This window comes from Schistocerca cancellata, chromosome 10 (assembly GCF_023864275.1).
Source record: "Schistocerca cancellata isolate TAMUIC-IGC-003103 chromosome 10, iqSchCanc2.1, whole genome shotgun sequence".
Lineage (NCBI taxonomy): Eukaryota > Metazoa > Arthropoda > Insecta > Orthoptera > Acrididae > Schistocerca > Schistocerca cancellata.
In genome coordinates this window covers 48,277,834-48,297,398 of record NC_064635.1, presented here as the reverse complement: position 1 = coordinate 48,297,398, position 19,565 = coordinate 48,277,834, and the positions used below count along the sequence as shown (strand labels likewise).

Below are 19,565 nucleotides of genomic sequence, written 5' to 3'. Positions count from 1 at the left end.
GACCTGGGACCGGACCGCAGCGACGCACGGATGCACGCCAAGACCGTAGGATCCTACGCAGTGCCGTAGGGGACCGCACCGCCACTTCCCAGCAAATTAGGGACACTGTTGCTCCTGGGGTATCGGCGAGGACCATTCGCAACCGTCTCCATGAAGCTGGGCTACGGTCCCGCACACCGTTAGGCCGTCTTCCGCTCACGCCCCAACATCGTGCAGCCCGCCTCCAGTGGTGTCGCGACAGGCGTGAATGGAGGGACGAATGGAGACGTGTCGTCTTCAGCGATGAGAGTCGCTTCTGCCTTGGTGCCAATGATGGTCGTATGCGTGTTTGGCGCCGTGCAGGTGAGCGCCACAATCAGGACTGCATACGACCGAGGCACACAGGGCCAACACCCGGCATCATGGTGTGGGGAGCGATCTCCTACACTGGCCGTACACCACTGGTGATCGTCGAGGGGACACTGAATAGTGCACGGTACATCCAAACCGTCATCGAACCCATCGTTCTAGCATTCCTAGACCGGCAAGGGAACTTGCTGTTCCAACAGGACAATGCACGTCCGCATGTATCCCGTGCCACCCAACGTGCTCTAGAAGGTGTAAGTCAACTACCCTGGCCAGCAAGATCTCCGGATCTGTCCCCCATTGAGCATGTTTGGATGAAGCGTCGTCTCACGCGGTCTGCACGTCCAGCACGAACGCTGGTCCAACTGAGGCGCCAGGTGGAAATGGCATGGCAAGCCGTTCCACAGGACTACATCCGGCATCTCTACGATCGTCTCCATGGGAGAATAGCAGCCTGCATTGCTGCGAAAGGTGGATATACACTGTACTAGTGCCGACATTGCGCATGCTCTGTTGCCTGTGTCTATGTGCCTGTGGTTCTGTCAGTGTGATCATGTGATGTATCTGACCCCAGGAATGTGTCAATAAAGTTTCCCCTTCCTGGGACAATGAATTCACGGTGTTCTTATTTCAATTTCCAGGACTGTATTTACAATATATACCAAGCCAAGAGGCGTCTGTAGCTCCACGACGTTACACTGGCTGTTTGACAACTGCGTTATTGTTGTTCCCCTTAGCCCCTTATTTGTTATGATCGTGACTGCCTGAGGTTCTTCCCCGGTGGAGATTACTTGCTAGGAGGCTGACATGAAAGGGATTTGTCCAGCTCGAGTCGATTTGGAATATATCGATAGCTCGCGATTGATCTCGATTTTATGACAAGAGCTGCTGAACAGTGCCATATCACAAGATAACGCGACGGTCGCGGCGCACGGCGATATCAGCGCCGCGTCGACGCAGATGTTGGCCATACGGGTAGTAGCGTCGGGGCGGTGTGGCGCTACCTGTTGCGGGCGGACGTTTTCTGCGCGGGCAGTAGCAGCGGCTACCTGTTGGCAGCGGGCGGGGGGCACGGCTCGGTTCGGCTCGCCGGCTGCCTAATATTCCGTAGGCGAGCCGCGAGCGCGAACGGACGTTCGCAGCGCCTGACGCAGCGCGGCAAAACCCGTTTGTACTCCCGGCGCAGCACTCCCATTCGCCTTGTCAGTCGCCAGCAAGCTTCGGCCGAGTGCGGTGCTGTTCCGCTTCGCCTTGACGCGTGTTTTCCACCTGCCGACGTGGCAAGCCGCGCGATAACCCGTCCGTGTGTTTACTATACGTCTGCCGTCGAAACAGCACGGGCAGCGATTTGGCCAGTGTGGTGACTCGCGAAACTAACGAAAACGAAAGCGTGTGCGCGCCGCGAGTGCCAGTAGCTGCAGGATCGAACTTTTGCCGTTGTGTTCATGGATTAAACAGCCGAGATACCGTAGAAGAGTCGACAACTGGCGTCCGAGATAAACCTCTTTAAGGTGAGTGGTTTAAATGCCTCCTAATCGTGTGTGACGCGGTGCAGATAAACACACGCTCCAAACTTCCTCTAGGAATGGTCAGTTTCCTCGACGATTAAAGTAGCCAGTGGAAAACCGCATAAATACTAGTAGGACTCTCGTTTCGACTTAATTATGTACTAGACTTGGCCACTGTTTCTATGTTTCGATACAGTGTATCGATACCTGGAACTGTTTCAGTGTTTCGGAACGGCTATGGTTCACTGTTTCGAAACAGTGGTGTTTCATTCCGCCCCTGTCTCGGATCTCGAGCCAGACACAGAAACTGTATCGTTGTTTCAAAATAAGACTGTTTCAGTCCACCTGCGCATGGAACGGACTAATTGTATCGAAACAGTGATGTTTCATTCCGCTCTGCGTCGGACGAGATTCGGGCTCGGCACAGGTACTGAAACACAACATACCACTTCATAAAACACTTTCAAGAGTGTCGAAATCTTTTGATAAGCAATAGCATGAAGCTTAAGATATCCGAAAATAAAGCTTCGTTTCTAGCTGACTGTCCTATTCCGAAATGGCGTAACATCTGCTTTATAAACACTAACCAAACAATAAAACAACGCATACTATTCGCATTCAAAATAATAAATATGTGAAAATCATTACACTTTTTTTATAACATACGCTTCTCTGTTCATGTACAGTAATCATATTAAGAAACGCAAGTAAGACTACAACATTTTAAATAAAAAAAGGCGTAGAGTGACAGTTATTAGACATGTACATAAATTTGATGTAGGTATAATTGCAAGCAATCTGTTTGACATATCACTGATAGTGTAATGGTGAACGGGAAGCATCGTAAATTTATAGTAACGGTTCGAAACACTTAGAAACACAAAATTTTTTTCTGTTATATTTTGTTATTTATTCGAATTATTTGGCGTTATTTGTGAGTCTATAGTCACTGTGTCTATTATCCACAATGATTCCCTTTGTGTGCATGGAAATAATCAGGATGGGTATATTAGCCATACTAATGGAATGTGGGAATCCCAGTAGCATATCTGTTGTTTCTGCAGTTTGCTCCCACCTCCAGTTCCGTTCGTGGGGGTTCTTCTGTCTTCAGGTAAGGCTTTCCTCAGCCAATTGAAAAGTATGAAAGTCACATGACACAAAAGCAGCGCATTTGCTGCAGGAAATACGAAACTGCCAAGACGCCTAAGTGATAGTTTCATACTTTCTGCGTTATGATTAGCGCTCTCGCACCTCATTTGTGTTTATATGGACATACTTATACAGTAGACATTCAAGATGATAAAATGTGTAGGTTTATTAGATTACAAAACACAAACTGTTTCACTGTTTCGAAACACCGAATCGAAACATTACATTGTACTGTTTCATTTGTTTCGAAACATTTACGTGTTTCAGTTTGCCCATCTCTATTATGTACATAAATAATTCCTCTATACGTTTTGATGAGTGAGTTTGCGAATGTCAAAATGTATAGCATAAAGGGTCGTATCTTTTGATTGCATTGACTTAGAAGCTTCAACTTTTTACACCGCCAAGGGACGTTGGACCTTAGTATTTGACGTATATTTGAACTTGCTACCTGAACTTGTTCCTGAGAAAAAATGGCCCTCTGGACAGACAGACCTTTTCTACCGATCGCGGTATCGAACCCTCAAAAATAACTTTAGACCCTAATGAGATTTTCACTCTGCAACAGATTGTGCGCTGATATGAAACTTCCTGGCAGATTCAAACTGTGTGCCGGACCGAGACTCGAGACCGAGACCCGAGTTCGAGTCTCGGTCTGGCACACAGTTTTAATCTGCCAGGAAGTTTCAACTTTAGACCTATTTCTATGCAATCTCTGTTCGTAGAAGTTATCGAAAAGGCTTTGTATATAATGGCAACTGATTACTCGAATTTACATAATTTGCTGTCAAAGGCACAGTTCGATTTTGTAATTTTTTTTAAACAAGTGATAACTCTTTTCTGTGTGAGGCATTGGATGCATTAAGGAAAATGTTGCGAACGTTAGTTGTCTTTGCGGAAATTGGCGTAATGTCCTTGGAGATAAAATCGGTATCACTGGTTTTAAAACTGAATAATTATCCGCGTTGATTGAATTAATTTTTTTTAAAAAACGACCGGGTTCGGCTCGACACGAACCTTCCTCAAATCTGAAGAGAACAGTAAAACGACTTATCAGCAAAATACGCTACAAAATACAAAGTTATCGTGTCATGATAAAACCAAACATCAAATGCACTAGGACGCACCTGATTGCATAGGTTACAAGGTTAACCAGTCCAGCTATTAGCAAAATTTACGTCCTACGTCACTTAATAAAATATTGGTTTGGTGGACTCCAAGTTATTAATGTAATCCACAAGACCGCAACCAAAAGGTGGCGGTCTGGTGCATTTGTCACATTTGAATAAAACACATACACCAACACCATAAATAATATGTTTTGTATGTTTGATGAAAATACTGTTCTTGTTGTTGTTGTGGTCTTCAGTCCTGAGACTGGTTTGATGCAGCTCTCCATGCTACTCTATCCTGTGCAAGCTTCTTCATCTCCCAGTACCTACTGCAACCTACATCCTTCTGAATCTGCTTAGTGTATTCATCTCTTGGTCTCCCCCTACGATTTTTACCCTCCACGCTGCCCTCCAATGCTAAAATTGCCATCCCTCGATGCCTCAGAACATGTCCTACCAACCGATCCCTTCTTCTAGTCAAGTTGTGCCACAAACTTCTCTTCTCCCCAATCCTATTCAATACCTCCTCATTAGTTACGTGATCTACCCACCTTATCTTCAGCATTCTTCTGTAGCACCACATTTCGAAAGCTTCTATTCTCTTCTTGTCCAAATTAGTTATCGTCCATGTCTCACTTCCATACATGGCTACACTCAATACAAATACTTTCAGAAACGACTTCCTGACATCTAAATCTATATTCGATGTTAGCAAATTTCTCTTCTTGAGAAACGCTTTCCTTGCCATTGCCAGTCTACATTTTATATCCTCTCTACTTCGACCATCATCGGTTATTTTACTCCCTAAATAGCAAAACTCCTTTACTACTTTAAGTGTCTCATTTCCTAATCTAATTCCCTCAGCATCACCTGACTTAATTTGACTACATTCCATTATCCTCGTTTTGCTTTTGTTGATGTTCATCTTATATCCTTCTTTCAAGACACTGTCCATTCCGTTCAACTGCTCTTCCAAGTCCTTTGCTGTCTCTGACAGAATTACAATGTCATCGGCGAACCTCAAAGTTTTTACTTCTTCTCCATGAATTTCAATACCTACTCCGAATTTTTCTTTTGTTTCCTTTACTGCTTGCTCAATATACAGATTGAATAACATCGGGGAGAGGCTACAACCCTGTCTCACTCCTTTCCCAACCACTGCTTCCCTTTCATGCCCCTCGACTCTTATAACTGCCATCTGGTTTCTGTACAAATTGTAAATAGCCTTTCGCTCCCTGTATTTTACCCCTGCCACCTTCAGAATTTGAAGGAGAGTATTCCAGTCAACATTGTCAAAAGCTTTCTCTAAGTCTACAAATGCTAGAAACGTAGGTTTGCCTTTTCTTAATTTTTCTTCCAAGATAAGTCGTAAGGTCAGTATTGCCTCACGTGTTCCAACATTTCTACGGAATCCAAACTGATCTTCCCCGAGGTCGGCTTCTACCAGTTTTTCCATTCGTCTGTAAAGAATTCGCGTTAGTATTTTGCAGCTGTGACTTATTAAACTGATTGTTCGGTAATTTTCACATCTGTCAACACCAGCTTTCTTTGGGATTGGAATTATTATATTCTTCTTGAAGTCTGAGGGTCTTTCGCCTGTCTCATACATCGTGCTCACCAGATGGTAGAGTTTTGTCATGACTGGCTCTCCCGAGGCCATCAGTAGTTCTAATGGAATGTTGTCTACTCCCGGGGCCTTGTTTTGACTCAGGTCTTTCAGTGCTCTGTCAAACTCTTCACGCAGTATCTTATCTGCCATTTCATCTTCATCTACATCCTCTTCCATTTCCATAATATTGTCCTCAAGTACATCGCCCTTGTATAAACCCTCTATATACTCCTTCCACCTTTCTGCTTTCCCTTCTTTGCTTAGAACTGGGTTGCCATCTAAGCTCTTGATATTCATACAAGTGGTTCTCTTATCTCCAAAGGTCTCTTTAATTTTCCTGTAGGCAGTATCTATCTTACCCCTAGTGAGACAAGCCTCTACATCCTTACATTTGTCCTCTAGTTCTTGGAGGTACTTAATTAAAATCTGTGGCTTCTCAAGATGAAAACACATTGTTTGTTATATTTTATTTTGTTATATGGACAGCATGCCTCTTTTAAATTACAACATTTTTTATGATGTTTATAATGTATTTTAATCTTGACAAGTTGCAGATTTTAATTAAGTACCTCCAAGAACAGTATTCTCACAAAAAAATCATTGCATGTGTTTTATAAGATGTGATTAACGTGCTAGGTGCTATATGTTGGTAGTAGCCTCATAGACTATATTAATAATGTAGCTTCTACCAAACCTCTATTTTTGTATTTGACGTAGCATGTAAATTTTGCCGATAGTTGTGCGGGTTGCGCTTGTAACCAATACAACCAGGTACCTTCTGAAGCGTTTGATGTTGAGGTATTATGAAAGATTTTATATTTCGTGGCATACAGTATTTCCTGATTAGTTATTTTGCTGTTTTCTGCAAATCTAAGGATTGTTCGTTTCGAACCGAAGCTAATCAATTAAAAAAATTAATTCAACAATCAAGATGGATAATAAATCAATTTTACTAAGCATCTTCTTACCAATTTAATTAAGCATCTGATTGCGTTTCACAAAATACTCGTATTACCGCTACTGCAGATGTTGGTTCATTATGGACTAAGAGAAGTAGCTCACAATTGTTTCTTCTCATACTTTAAAAACAGACAGCAAAAGGTTATTCAATACAGTAATGAGAACGGCACTGTTAAGTGGCGTTGCCTCAGGGGTCAGTTCTGTGACAGCTACTGATTATTATATTTATGAAAGATATGCTTTTTAAAATGACAGGTGATTGTAAAGTATTTCTGTTTCCTCATGACACTCACTTGATAGTGAAGGATGTTGAGTGCAACACAGTCAATGTATTAAATAGTGCATTTCAAGAAATAAGTTCATGACTTGCAGAAAATAAATTGATGCTAAATCACAGTTTCAGATTTTACAGTTTCTAATGCGCATTTCAGCTAAAATTGACATTTTGATTACAGAGAATGGCTGTATGATTAGTGAGTCTAAGCAATCAAAATTCCAAATAGTGCGTAAGCTGTCATGGAAAGCCCACGTTAAGGATCTTGTTAAAAAACTGTATGCTGCTGTATTTACTATTAGAACCTATTCGCAGCAAGTGATATTCCGAGACGAAAATTAGTCTTTGCTTATTTTCATTCACATATGACAAATAGTTATATTCTGGGGTAACTTTTCTCAATTCACAAAAGGTACTTTCGGCTCAGAGGCATGTAGTTCAAACGATGTATGTGGAGTTTGCGAAACTCTTGTCGACCCCTCTTCAAGAACCTGGGAATTGTGACATTGCCCTCTCAGTATATATTTTTTTTATTTAGTGCCGTTTGTTGTTAATAGTATGAGCTTTATCTCAGTTAATACTAGGCAGGAATCCGATCTACATTTGGATCGCGTCTCCTTGACTCTAAAGCGGAAAGGCGTGCAGTATTCTGCTGCATCCATTCTCAGTGAGTTCCTCGCACTTCCAATTCCAAATTGAAGAACCTGCCTATGGGTCACCCCCTCTGCTCGTCAGGGAGTTCCTGGAAAAAAAAAATTAAGCAAATTCCTGTGTTATATTGTTGATCATGCTACTCAGCAGCTTTTCGTCTGTAGAATTCGCGTGAATTTTATTTTGATTGTTATCAACTTATTTTGGTGTTAATTTCATATAATGACTCGTTCCTTGACCGTGGAGACTGTGCTCCTCAATTTGATCCTAAGGAACGAGACGTGTAAATAAATAAATAAATAATTCTTTTAAAAAAAGCTGGACATCTCTTGATTGGTCTATAGAAGAGGGATGCTATTTGTGGTATGTAGACGATACCGAAGAGAAATTTGGTAGAAGAAATTTTCAGCTTTTGCTCGTGATATTGTAATCCTGTCAGAGACATCGGAGATTTAGGAAGAACAGTTTATCGCAATTTGTAGTGTCTTGGAAAGAGATTATAAGATAAAAGCCAATGGAAGTAAAAGAAGGGTAATGGAGTGCCGTCAAGTTATTGTAAATCAGTCTATGCTCAAGGGCGATAGATTACGAAATTTGACACTAGAAGGAGCACATGGCTTTTGTTATTAGGGCAGCAAAATTAATGACAGTGGTCGAAGTAGAGACTGGCAATAACAGTACAGTACGAAAGTGAAACGTGGATTGATGAACAACAGTTCAAACAGAAAGAGACACGTGTGGTCATACAGGAGAATATTGAAGATAAAATGAGGAGATCAGTTAAAAAATGAGAAAATACTGAATCGAATTGGATACAAGAGAAATTTATCGCACAAAATGAGTGAAAGAAGTGGTTGACATGAAGTGTCTTGAGGCACGAAGGAATTGTCAGTTTGAAAATGGTGAGAAGTGCGTGTGTGTGTGGTGGGGGAGAGGGTAAAATTATTTGTCCGAGCACGGGGCTCACAACCCGAACCACACGCCACTGTTAAGCACCAATGAAGGACTGGGTCCCTTACTTCGATTGCACATAGTTCATTAAGGTCAATCCAACACATTTATTTCAAATAACATAAATGAAGTTACATTTGAATCTGTCTGACATTAAACAGGAATAAAAAAAAAATTCAGTATCAGCTGATTTAGTGCGTGAAGCACGAGTTAAGCCAATAACCAGGTAAACTAAATTTGAATCTGTCCGGCACTAAAGAGGAATAAAAAAAACGATTTTTTATATGTTTAAATTACAGTATTAAGAAATTCCAAATCTTTCCCTTTTCTAGGCGGAGGCTGAGCCAGAAACACAGAATGCCACAAAAACACAGTTTCGCTGTGAAATCTTACAGGGCACCCGGAAGCAGTAACGGACAAGGGGTCGGCATCCACAAATAACAGAGCCTAAGAGTCAGGCTCGGAGCACATCCTACGAGAACTTGTTCACGCTATGTTCACCACAAACTGTAGACATTCCGGCCGAACATCCGCTTGCGGTGGCTGCCAGATGGACGAAGCAACCGACAGGCCCACGCCGTGCTTCTCACACAGGCACCTCAATTTGTACAAACATCTAGGCCAACCCCAACTCCGGACTCCCCTCTTACTGCGAGGCTTGGCACAATTTATACGAAATGCCTTCCAGGCAACCAGTAACCGCCGCGGGAGTTTCACGATTAGCAAACATCCCTAAGCGTAACAGACATCACACATGTGCATACGCCCGAGCCACAACTCCGCCAGTCTCACCCGCCGCCCCAAACCGACTGCCTCTCGCCGTCCCGCGCGCCGCAGCCGAAAACGCAAAGATGCTCATGCCCGGGGACGCGCCAAAGATAAGCCGATCGCTGATGATCGACCAGCGATCTGGCTCAATTATAAACGGAGACGAAGGCTTGAACACAATGAGATGGTTCGTACTAGTGTGGAGAGCTGCACCGTAACAACGAGATGCACGGTCCAGCCATATTAATGAGACCACTGCCTATGTTTGACATCAACGTGCAGTAACCTCTCACAGACAGCATGTAACACCTCTACCTGTGGAGGGTACATAAAGTGTATGCGGGGAGAGGGCGGGAGGAGGGGTTGAAAATAACACCGTCATTGTCGTAATGCTGAAATGGAATGATTTATGTGACATCCAAAAGGGAATGATCATTGGTTTTTGGGCCAAGGGAGGAGGCATTTCCGAAACGGATTAGTTTGTAAACAGTTCACATGCTGCCTGTGTTTAAAGTATGTTGTTGTTCACAAAATGAGATTTTAACTCTGCAAAGAAGTGTGCGCTGATATGAAACTTCCTGGCAGATTAAAACTATGTGCCGGGCCGAGACTCGAACTCGGGACCTTTGCCTTTCGCGGGCAAGTGCTCTACCAACTGAGCTACCCAAGCACGACTCACGCCCCGTCCTCACAGCTTTACTTCTGCCAGTACCTCGTCTCCTACCTTCCAAACTTTTATGTTGTTGTTGTTGTTGTTGTTGTTGTGGTCTTCAGTCATGAGACTGGTTTGATGCAGCTCTCCATGCTACTCTATCCTGTGCAAGCTTCTTCATCTCCCAGTACCTACTGCAGCCTACATCCTTCTGAATCTGTTTAGTGTATTCATCTCTTGGTCTCCCTCTACGATTTTACCCTCCACGCTGCCCTCCAGTACCAAATTGGTGATCCCTTCCTGCCTCAGAACATGTCCTACTAACCGATCCCTTCTTCTAGTCAAGTTGTGCCACAAACTCCGCATCTCCCCAATTCTAATCCATACCTCCTCATCAGTTACGTGATCTACCCATCTAATCTTCAGCATTCTTCTGTAGCACCACATTTCGAAAGCTTCTATTCTCATCTTGTCCAAACTATTTATCGTCCACGTTTCACTTCCATTCATGGCTAAACTCCATACAAATACTTTCAGAAACGACTTCCTGACACTTAAATCAATACTCGATGTTAACAAATTTCTCTTCTTCAAAAACGCTTTCCCTGTCATTGTCAGTCTACATTTTATATCCTTTCTACTTCGACCATCGTCAGTTATTTTGCTCCCCAAATAGCAAAACTCATTTACTACTTTAAGTGTCTGATTTCCTAATCTAATTCCCTCAGCATCATCCGACTTAACTCGACTACATTCCATTATCCTCGTTTTGCTTTTGTTGGTGTTCGTCTTATATCCTCCTTTCAAGACACTGTCCAACTGCTCTATTCGAAACCAGCTCCAAGGCAACTGTGGTACACGACGGGCCATAGACGACACAGGTATACGATGGCTGTGGAGATGTGTACAGGCGAATAGATGTGTACCTGCTGAGGATCTGACCACGCAGGTGAACCACAGGGCTACCAACAGTGGGTCCTCAATGATCGTTCAGCAAACGTCACTGCATACAAACCTCCACAACAGGAGCTTGGTTCATGCACCCATGCAGACTGCTTCTCGTTGGTGACGAAGGCTGAAATTTGCACGCCATTGCCACAACTATACTTACACTGAATGGCGACAGCAGGCCTTGTCAGATGATCATACAGGGTGAAAAGTATTTGAACCGACAAACTCTGCGAGGTTGTAGGGGACATCAAAACAAATATTTTTCCCTAATGTCATTTTTTCCTATGAGGATTATTTAAACCGGTGGAGGCCGTATTACGCTCTTCAGTTGTTAGAGGCCGTATTAGGATCTTCAGTTGTTAGAGGCCGTATTACGCTCTTCAGTTGTAGGAAACTGCTGTCTACCAGTGTAGTAGTGCATTGACTCTGTTTACTAATGGAGCGATACACCTGGAGTCAGTACGCTGATACGGTTGGTGCGTACTACGTAGCGCACCACAATGGGCAGCTGCACAGCGGGTTTATCAACAGTAATATCCTAATCGCGGTATCCCGCATCATACGACTGCTGCTGTGTACCAACTTCTGCGTGAGATCGGATCTTTTAGCAAATTACCTGCACAGGGGCCGTCGCATGTTAAGAACGCTGCAATTTGAGGGAGCTGTCTTAAAGCATGTGAAGGGGCATCCTTCTATCAGCACTCGTGCAATTGCAAGTAAAATGGGGACGAATCAGACGAATGTAAGAACAGTCCTTCGAGAGCGATTGTTACGTCCATTTCGCTTACAGCGCGTCCACAACCTGGAACCAGCTGATTATCCACACAGAGCACAGGTTTCGCAGTGGTAGCTGGAACAGTGTGAAATGCATCCTACATTTCCATTCTTTGTGTTGTTTACCTATGAAGCAGCGTTCGGGTGTGATGGTGTCTTCAACATGCACAATTCGCATGTTTGGAGTGAGCGTAACCCACATGTCACACTTGCCAGCGCTCAAGTGTGGTTCTTCGTTAATGTGTGGGGCGGTGTTGTTGGGGACTGTTTACTTGGGCCGTATCTGCTACATAGGCCATTAAATGGCAGGCACTGTTGGAATTTTCTCGCCAGAGCATTGCCAAAATTGCTGGAAAACGTCCTGCGCCCTACAAGACAAAGCATGTGATTCCAACATGACGGGGCGCCGGCACATTTCAGTCATCGTGTGCGTCAATTCCTGGACCGACGGTTCCCAGAAACGTGGATTGGCAGAGTCAGAATGTTTGTTGGTTTAATTAATTTGCCGCCAGAGAAATCTTCCTCTGCCGGTTTAAATTCTCCTCATAGGAAAAAAATGACATTAGGGAAAAATATTTGTTTTGATGTCCCCTACAACCTCTCAGAGTTTGTCGGTTTAATTACTTTTCACCCTGTATTAATGATTGCCTGCGACTCCATTAGCTCGCAAAGTGAGCATTTTGGAGCGCGTTGAGAAGTGTTGTTAGTTTTATAATCACTGTATAACTTGGGTTTGCTTGGTAGCCACGCTGTTCGCTAGAAGCTGTAGTTTTCATGGCGCGGCGGTGAGTTCACAGCTGCCCTAGAGTTCAAATTGTTCATATGGCTCTGAGCACTATGGGACTTAACTTCTGTGGTCATCAGTCCCCTAGAACTTAGAACCACTTAAACCTAAGGACATCACACACATCCATGCCCGAGGCAGGATTCGAACCTGCGACCGTAGCGGTCGCGCGGTTCCAGACTGTAGCGCCTAGAACCGCTTGGCCACCCCGGCCGGCCATTGAGGAGTACGAATGTGGCATCTTTCTGCGGATTATTTTTCTTCATATTGGACACGATTCCCTCACTCGTCCCAATTTTCTTTCAAAATCACATTTTTTTAAATTTTTTTAAAGTGTTGTTATACGAATAAAAATAATTTTGTTGATTATATACTCGAGACCCTGCATTTTATCGTAAAAAGTATGTAAATCCGGTTCGTTGACTTAAAAATACGCCATTGTTATTCATATCGTCCTTTCTTCGTTTCGGCCAACCAGAGACCGCGTGAATTCAACTGTTTTTTCCCTTGCTATTGCATCCGTTTCCGGCGTCGCCCACGCCATCCCCGTCTTCAGCTTCCGCTTTTCCTGCAAGCCTTGTGTGTTCATATTTTGTCCTTGACCGGATCTTGCTTAAGAGAAATGTCCGGTTCTCTAAGATCCTTTTCTACTTCCGTAAACCATGCTCATGGAGACTAGAAATGTGCTGACTGTAGGAGTCAGCATGGGTTTCGAAAAAGACGATAGTGTGAAACCCAACTCGCGCTATTCGTCCACGAGACTCAGAGGGCCATAGACACAGGTTCCCAGGTAGATGCCGTGTTTCTTGACTTCCGCAAGGCGTTTGGTACAGTTCCCCTAAGCTGTTTAACGAACAAAGTAAGGGCGTATGGACTATCAGACAAATTGTGTGATTGGATTGAGAAGTTACTAGTTAACAGAACGCAGCATGTCATTCTCAATGGAGAGAAGTCTTCCGAAGTAAGAGTGATTTCAGGTGTGCCGCAGGGGAGTGTCGTAGGACCGTTGCTATTCACAAATATATATATATATATATATATATATATATATATATATATATATATGACCTTGTGGATAACATAGGAAGTTCACTGAGGCTTTTTGCGTATGATGCTGTAGTGTATCGAGATGTTGTAACAATGGAAAATTGTACTGAAATGCAGGAGAACCTGCAAACGAAGTGACGCATGGTGCAGGGAATGGAAATTGAATCTCAATGTAGACAAGTGTAATGTGCTGCGAATACATAGAAAGAAAGATCCTTTATCATTTAGCTACAATGTAGCAGGTCAGCAACTGGAAGCAGTTAATTCCATAAATTATCTGGGAGTAGGCATTAGGAATGATTTAAAATGGAATGACCATATAAAATTAAAAAGCAGATGCCAGACTGAGATTCATTGGAAGAATCCTGAGGAAATGCAATCCGAAAACAGAGGAAGTAGGTTACTGTAGACTTGAATACTGCTTGAATACTGCTTGAATACTGCTCACCGGTGTGGGATCCGTACCAGATGGGTTTGATAGAAGAGATAGAGAAGATCCAACGGAGAGCAGCGCGCTTCGTTACATGATCATTTAGTAATCGCGAAAGCGTTACGGAACGCCGGCCGCGGTGGTCTAGCGGTTCTGGCGCTGCAGTCCGGAACCGCGGGCCTGCTACGGTCGCAGGTTTGAATCCTGCCTCGGGCATGGGTGTGTGTGATGTCCTTAGGTTAGTTAGGTTTAAGTAGTTCTAAGTTCTAGGGGACTTATGACCTAAGATGTTGAGTCCCATAGTGCTCAGAGCCATTTGAACCATTTTTGAAAGCGTTACGGAGATGATAAACTCCAGTGGAAGACTCTGCAGGAGAGACGCTCAGTAGCTCGGTACGGGTTTTTGTTGAAGTTTCGAGAACATACCTTCACCGAGGAGTCAAGTGGTATATTGTTCCCTCGCACTTATATCTCGCGCAGAGACCATGAGGATGAAATCAGAGAGATCAGAGCCCACGCAGAGGCATACCGACAACCTTTCTTTCCACAAACAATACGAGACTGGAATAGAAGGGAGAACCGATAGTTACTCAAGGTACCCTCCGCCACACACCGTCAGGTGGCTTACGGAGTATGGATGTAGATGTAGATATCTTGAAAGTAGGTCCTTATTTTCCGAATCATGTCACGATTATGTTCAGGCTGGCTATAATCAAAATTAAGCTACTCGAGGCAGTGCAGACGGAAAACTGTTTATCGTATGGGTAGCCAAATTTATACGAAATGTGATCAGACTGTTCCCTCCAGGATGAATGTTGTTGGTAGTGTTAGTGTCATGACTTGCCGCTAGGCTCCGCTACTGGTTCAGCGACGTAGGATGGAAACGAAAGCACCTGTGCGCATTACAGTTGCAGAAAGTCTACATGGGTCTGGATACGGTGAGCAGACTTTTATTCGTAAAGCTGTTTCATCAAAACGACAGTAATGGTGCTGGTGCTCTTCGCGAATATCGACGCGTTAACGCATTATCCCTTTTGAGTCTCAACAATATACGAAGCTAAGTCCGTTATTATCCACAAAGTAGTTATAAAATTTTATTGTAATCAAATAGGAAACTTGCAAGAACATCATTTTTCGACATAGTCTCCTTGCGTTTCAACGCACTTGGTCCATCGTCGTACAAGCTTCCTGATGTCCTCATAAAAGAAGGTCCTCGGTTGAGCTGCGAGCCAGGAATGCACCGCTTCTTTCACTGCTTCGTCCGAGGCAAATCGACGGCCCCTTAATGCCTGTTTGAGTGGACCAAGCAAGTGATAGTCAGAAGGGGGCAAGATCGGGACTATATGGAGGATGATATAGTACTTCAAATTTGAGTTTCTGGTGCGTTTCAGCAGTGTGGGCAGCAGTATGCGGACGGGAATTGTCGTGCAACAACACAACACCATTTGGCAGCAATCCTCAACATTTGCTTCGAATTGCAGGCTTTAGCCTTGCAGTAAGCATCTCACTGTAACGTACACTATTTATTGTTGTGCCCTTACCCCATAATGTTCCAGTACTGGACATTGTGCGTCCCAAAAAACCGTAAGCATCTGTTTTCCTGCGGACGGTTGGGTCTTGAACTTTCCTTGCACGGCGAATTTGGATGTTTCCATTCCATACTCTGCCGTTTACTCTCCGGCTCGTAATGACGGATCCATGTTTCGTCACCAGTAATGATCCTGTCGAAGTAGTTGTCCCCTTCGTTACCATAGTGATCCAAATGTTTTTTGCAGATGTCCAAGCTCGTTTATTTATGCTACTATGTAAGTTGTTTTGGGACCTATCTTGCACAAACTTTACGAAACCCAAGTCTGTTGTGGATGATTTCGTAGGCAGAACCGTGACTAACTTGAACACGATCTGCCACTTCGCCAATAGTTAATCGTCTGTCTAAGAGAATCATTTCACTTGAACGCTCAATGGTTTCTTCATTTGTGGCGGTAAACGGTCATCTGGCTCCTTCATCGTGCGTAACACTTGGGAAACCATTTCGGAATTTTTCAATCCATTCGTAGACAATCCGTTGTGGCAAAACACTGTTCCCGTACTGTATCGAAAGTCTTCGATGAATCCCTCATACGCCTTCCGGCCACAAGACGGATCACTGAACGTTGTTCTTCTTTGGTGCAAATAGACAGCGGAGCAGCCATCGTTAACAGCACGGCAGCGATAACGAAAGTAACCTAGCAGCTTGAAAATTGCAAAGATATAACAACAAATAAACAAAGCATGTGTAGTCAACGTAAAACGACAAAAAAATGGCTCTGAGCACTATGGGACTCAACATCTTAGGTCATAAGTCTCCTAGAACTTAGAACTACTTAAACCTAACTAACCTAAGGACATCACACACACCCATGCCCGAGGCAGGATTCGAACCTGCGGCCGTAGCAGTCCCGCGGTTCCGGACTGCAGCGCCAGAACCGCTAGACCACCGCGGCCGGCGTAAAACGACAGTAGTAACAAAATAAACAAAAATGTAACTAAATTGCAGATAATGATCGACTTACCCTCGTAGATAATGCATCGATATTTTCGAAGAGCACCAGCACCATATAAACGGTGTACATAAAATCCGGGAACACTTTCAATTATTTATTGCACAAGAACCAAACATTGTACAGACGTCATAAGTATGTCATTTTGAAGAGAAACCATGCAAGGTTTTTTTTTCATATATACTGCCACAGCGTTGTTCGGTAATTTGCCGATAGTCAGCGCTAGTCGCAAACATGGCGGGTTCAGGTGCGGAGCGAGCTTTCGACAAAAACAAGTGTGCTACAGCTGTTCAACGAATGTTTAGAACCAAGTACGGTAAGAAGCCACCAACAAGGAAGGCCATTTACCACTGACACAACAAATTCGTTATGACGGGTTGCTTGGGCCCGGCAAAAAGGAGCGGACGTCCCAGTGTGAGTGAAGTGAATGTGCAGCGCGTACGCAATACATTCATCAGGAGTTCAAAGAAATTGGTGTGTCGTGCATATCAAAAGTTTGTAAAAAAAAAAAAAAAAACTTTCAGAGCTTCTCTTCAAAATGCAGTATGTGACATCTGTATAATGTTTATTTCTTGTGCAATAAATAACTGAAAGTGTTCCCAGAATTTATGTACGCCATAGGGTGGTCCATTGACAGTGACCGGGCCAAATATCTCACGAAATAAGCGTCAAACGAAAAAACTACAAAGAACGAAACTTGTCTAGCTTGAAGGGGGAAACCAGATGGCCCTATGGTTGGCCCGCTAGATGGCGCTGCCATAGGTCAAACGGATTATTACATATTCGTGTAGTACGTTAAGAAACATGAATGTTTTAGTTGGACCACTCTTTTAGCTTTGTGATAGATGGCGCTGTAATAGTTACAAACGTATAAGTAAGTACGTGGTATCACGTAACATTCCGCCAGTGCGGACGGTATTTGCTTCGAGATACATTACCCGTGTTTAAAATGGACCGTTTACCAATTGCGAAAAAGGTCGATATCGTGTTGATATACGGCTATTGTGATCAAAATTCTCAACAGGCGTGTGCTATGTATGCTGCTCGGTATCCTGGACGACATCATCCAAGTGACCGGACCGTTCGCCGGATATTTAAGTTATTTAAGGACACAGGAAGTGTTCAGCCACATGCGAAACGTCAACCACGACCTGCAACAAATGACGATGCCCAAGTAGGTGTTTTAGCTGCTGTCGCGGCTAATCCGCACATCAATAGCAGACAAATTGCGCAAGAATCTGGAATCTCCAAAACGTCGGTGTTGAGAATGCTACATCAACATCGATTGCACACGTACCATATTTCTATGCACCAGGAATTGCATGGCGACGACTTTGAACGTCGTGTACAGTTCTGGCACTGGGCACAAGAGAAATTACGGGACGATGACAGATTTTTTTGCACGCGTTCTATTTAGCGACGAAGCGTCATTCACCAACAGCGGTAACGTAAACCGGCATAATATGCACTATTGGGCAACGGAAAATCCACGATGGCTGCGACAAGTGGAACATCAGCGACCTTGGCGGGTTAATGTATGGTGCGGCATTATGGGAGGAAGGATAATTGGCTCCCATTTTATTGATGACAATCTAAATGGTGCGATGTATGCTGGTTTCCTAAGTAATGTTCTACCGATATTATTACAAGATGTTCCACTACATGACAGAATGGCGATGTACTTCCAACATGATGGATGTCCGGCACATAGCTCGCGTGCGGTTGAAGCGGTATTGAATAGCATATTTCATGACAGGTGGATTGGTCGTCGCAGCACCCGCACGTTCACCGGATCTGACGTCCCCGGATTTCTTTTTGTGGGTAAAGTTGAAGGATTTTTGCTATCGTGATCCACCGACAACACCTGACAACATGCGTCAGCGCATTGTCAATGCTTGTACGAACATTACGGAAGGCGAACTACTCGCTGTTGAGAGGAACGTCGTTACACGTATTGCCAAATGCATTGAGGTTGACGGACATCATTTTGAGTATTTATTGCATTCACGTCGTATTTACAGGTAATCACGCTGTAACAGCATGCGTTCTCAGAAATGATAAGTTCACAAAGGTACAAGTATGATATTGGAACAACCGAAATAATATGTTCAAACGTACCTACGTTCTGTATTTTAATTTAAAAAACCTACCTGCTACCAACTGTTTGTCTAAAATTGTGAGCCATATGTTTGTGACTATTACAGCGCCATCTGTCACAAAGCGAAAAAAGTGGTCCAACTAAAACATTCATATTTCTTTATGTACTACACTAGTATGTAATAAAAATGGGGGTTCCTATTTAAAAAACGCAGTTGATATCCGTTTGACCTATGGCAGCGCCACCTAGCGGGCCAACCATAGCGCCATCTGGTTTCCCCATCAAGCTAGACAAGTTTCGTTCTTTGTAGTTTTTTCGTTTGACGCTTATTTCGTGAGATATTGGGCCCGGTCATGATGAATGGACCACCCTATATATACACACGAGCTATACCCGGCGAACGTCTCAAATATCCCTCTTTGGATCTATGTAACTAGACCGAGAAATTTAACTAGGTAGCATGCGTTATTCGCCAAACAGACATTTAGGCCTAGCGCACAAGCGTCGATTTTTAACGAGCGGAAATATATCGTACGATCAAATTCTTTTAGTGGAACAAAGAAGTTCCTATGCTCTCCTTTGTTCCTCTAAAAGAATTTAATAGTACAATATTTTTACGTATGATAAAAATCGATGCGTGTGGCCTTGGCCTTATTCATATAATGCTGGTGAACACGTTTCGACACGAAATTGCCACTGTTTGTATGCTCATGGATCAGCCGTGTATCAGCTGCAATTGTTAAATCCGCGCGATCTACCGTACAAACGCTAGAACTATTAGTGGCCGATAATGCCGGACATCCCCCTAAGCCTTTTCTCACTCCCTACACAGTTTTCGGCCATTATTATTGTGTCACGAGCACCCGCCAACAACGGCTATTGCGTTACAAGTATACATTATTCTTAATAGACTAGAGATAATTTATATGGCAAAACAACGTTTGCCGGGTCAGTATAACATA

At 43.6% G+C, this 19,565-nt stretch overlaps 1 protein-coding gene and 1 non-coding gene across 2 annotated transcripts in view; one reads left to right on the top strand and one right to left on the bottom strand.

Annotated features, from left to right (window-relative positions):
- Positions 1-1,497: 1,497 nt before the first annotated feature.
- LOC126106309 (echinoderm microtubule-associated protein-like 2) overlaps positions 1,498-19,565 on the top strand; it is a 790,720-nt gene continuing 772,652 nt past the window's right edge. The window contains exon 1 of the mRNA XM_049912530.1: positions 1,498-1,856. The gene's annotated coding sequence lies outside the window, so the exon portion shown is untranslated. The remainder of the gene's footprint in view (positions 1,857-19,565) is intronic.
- On the bottom strand, positions 9,924-9,998 carry Trnas-cga (transfer RNA serine (anticodon CGA)). The gene has a single exon. It is a non-coding gene; the product is annotated as a tRNA-Ser (tRNA).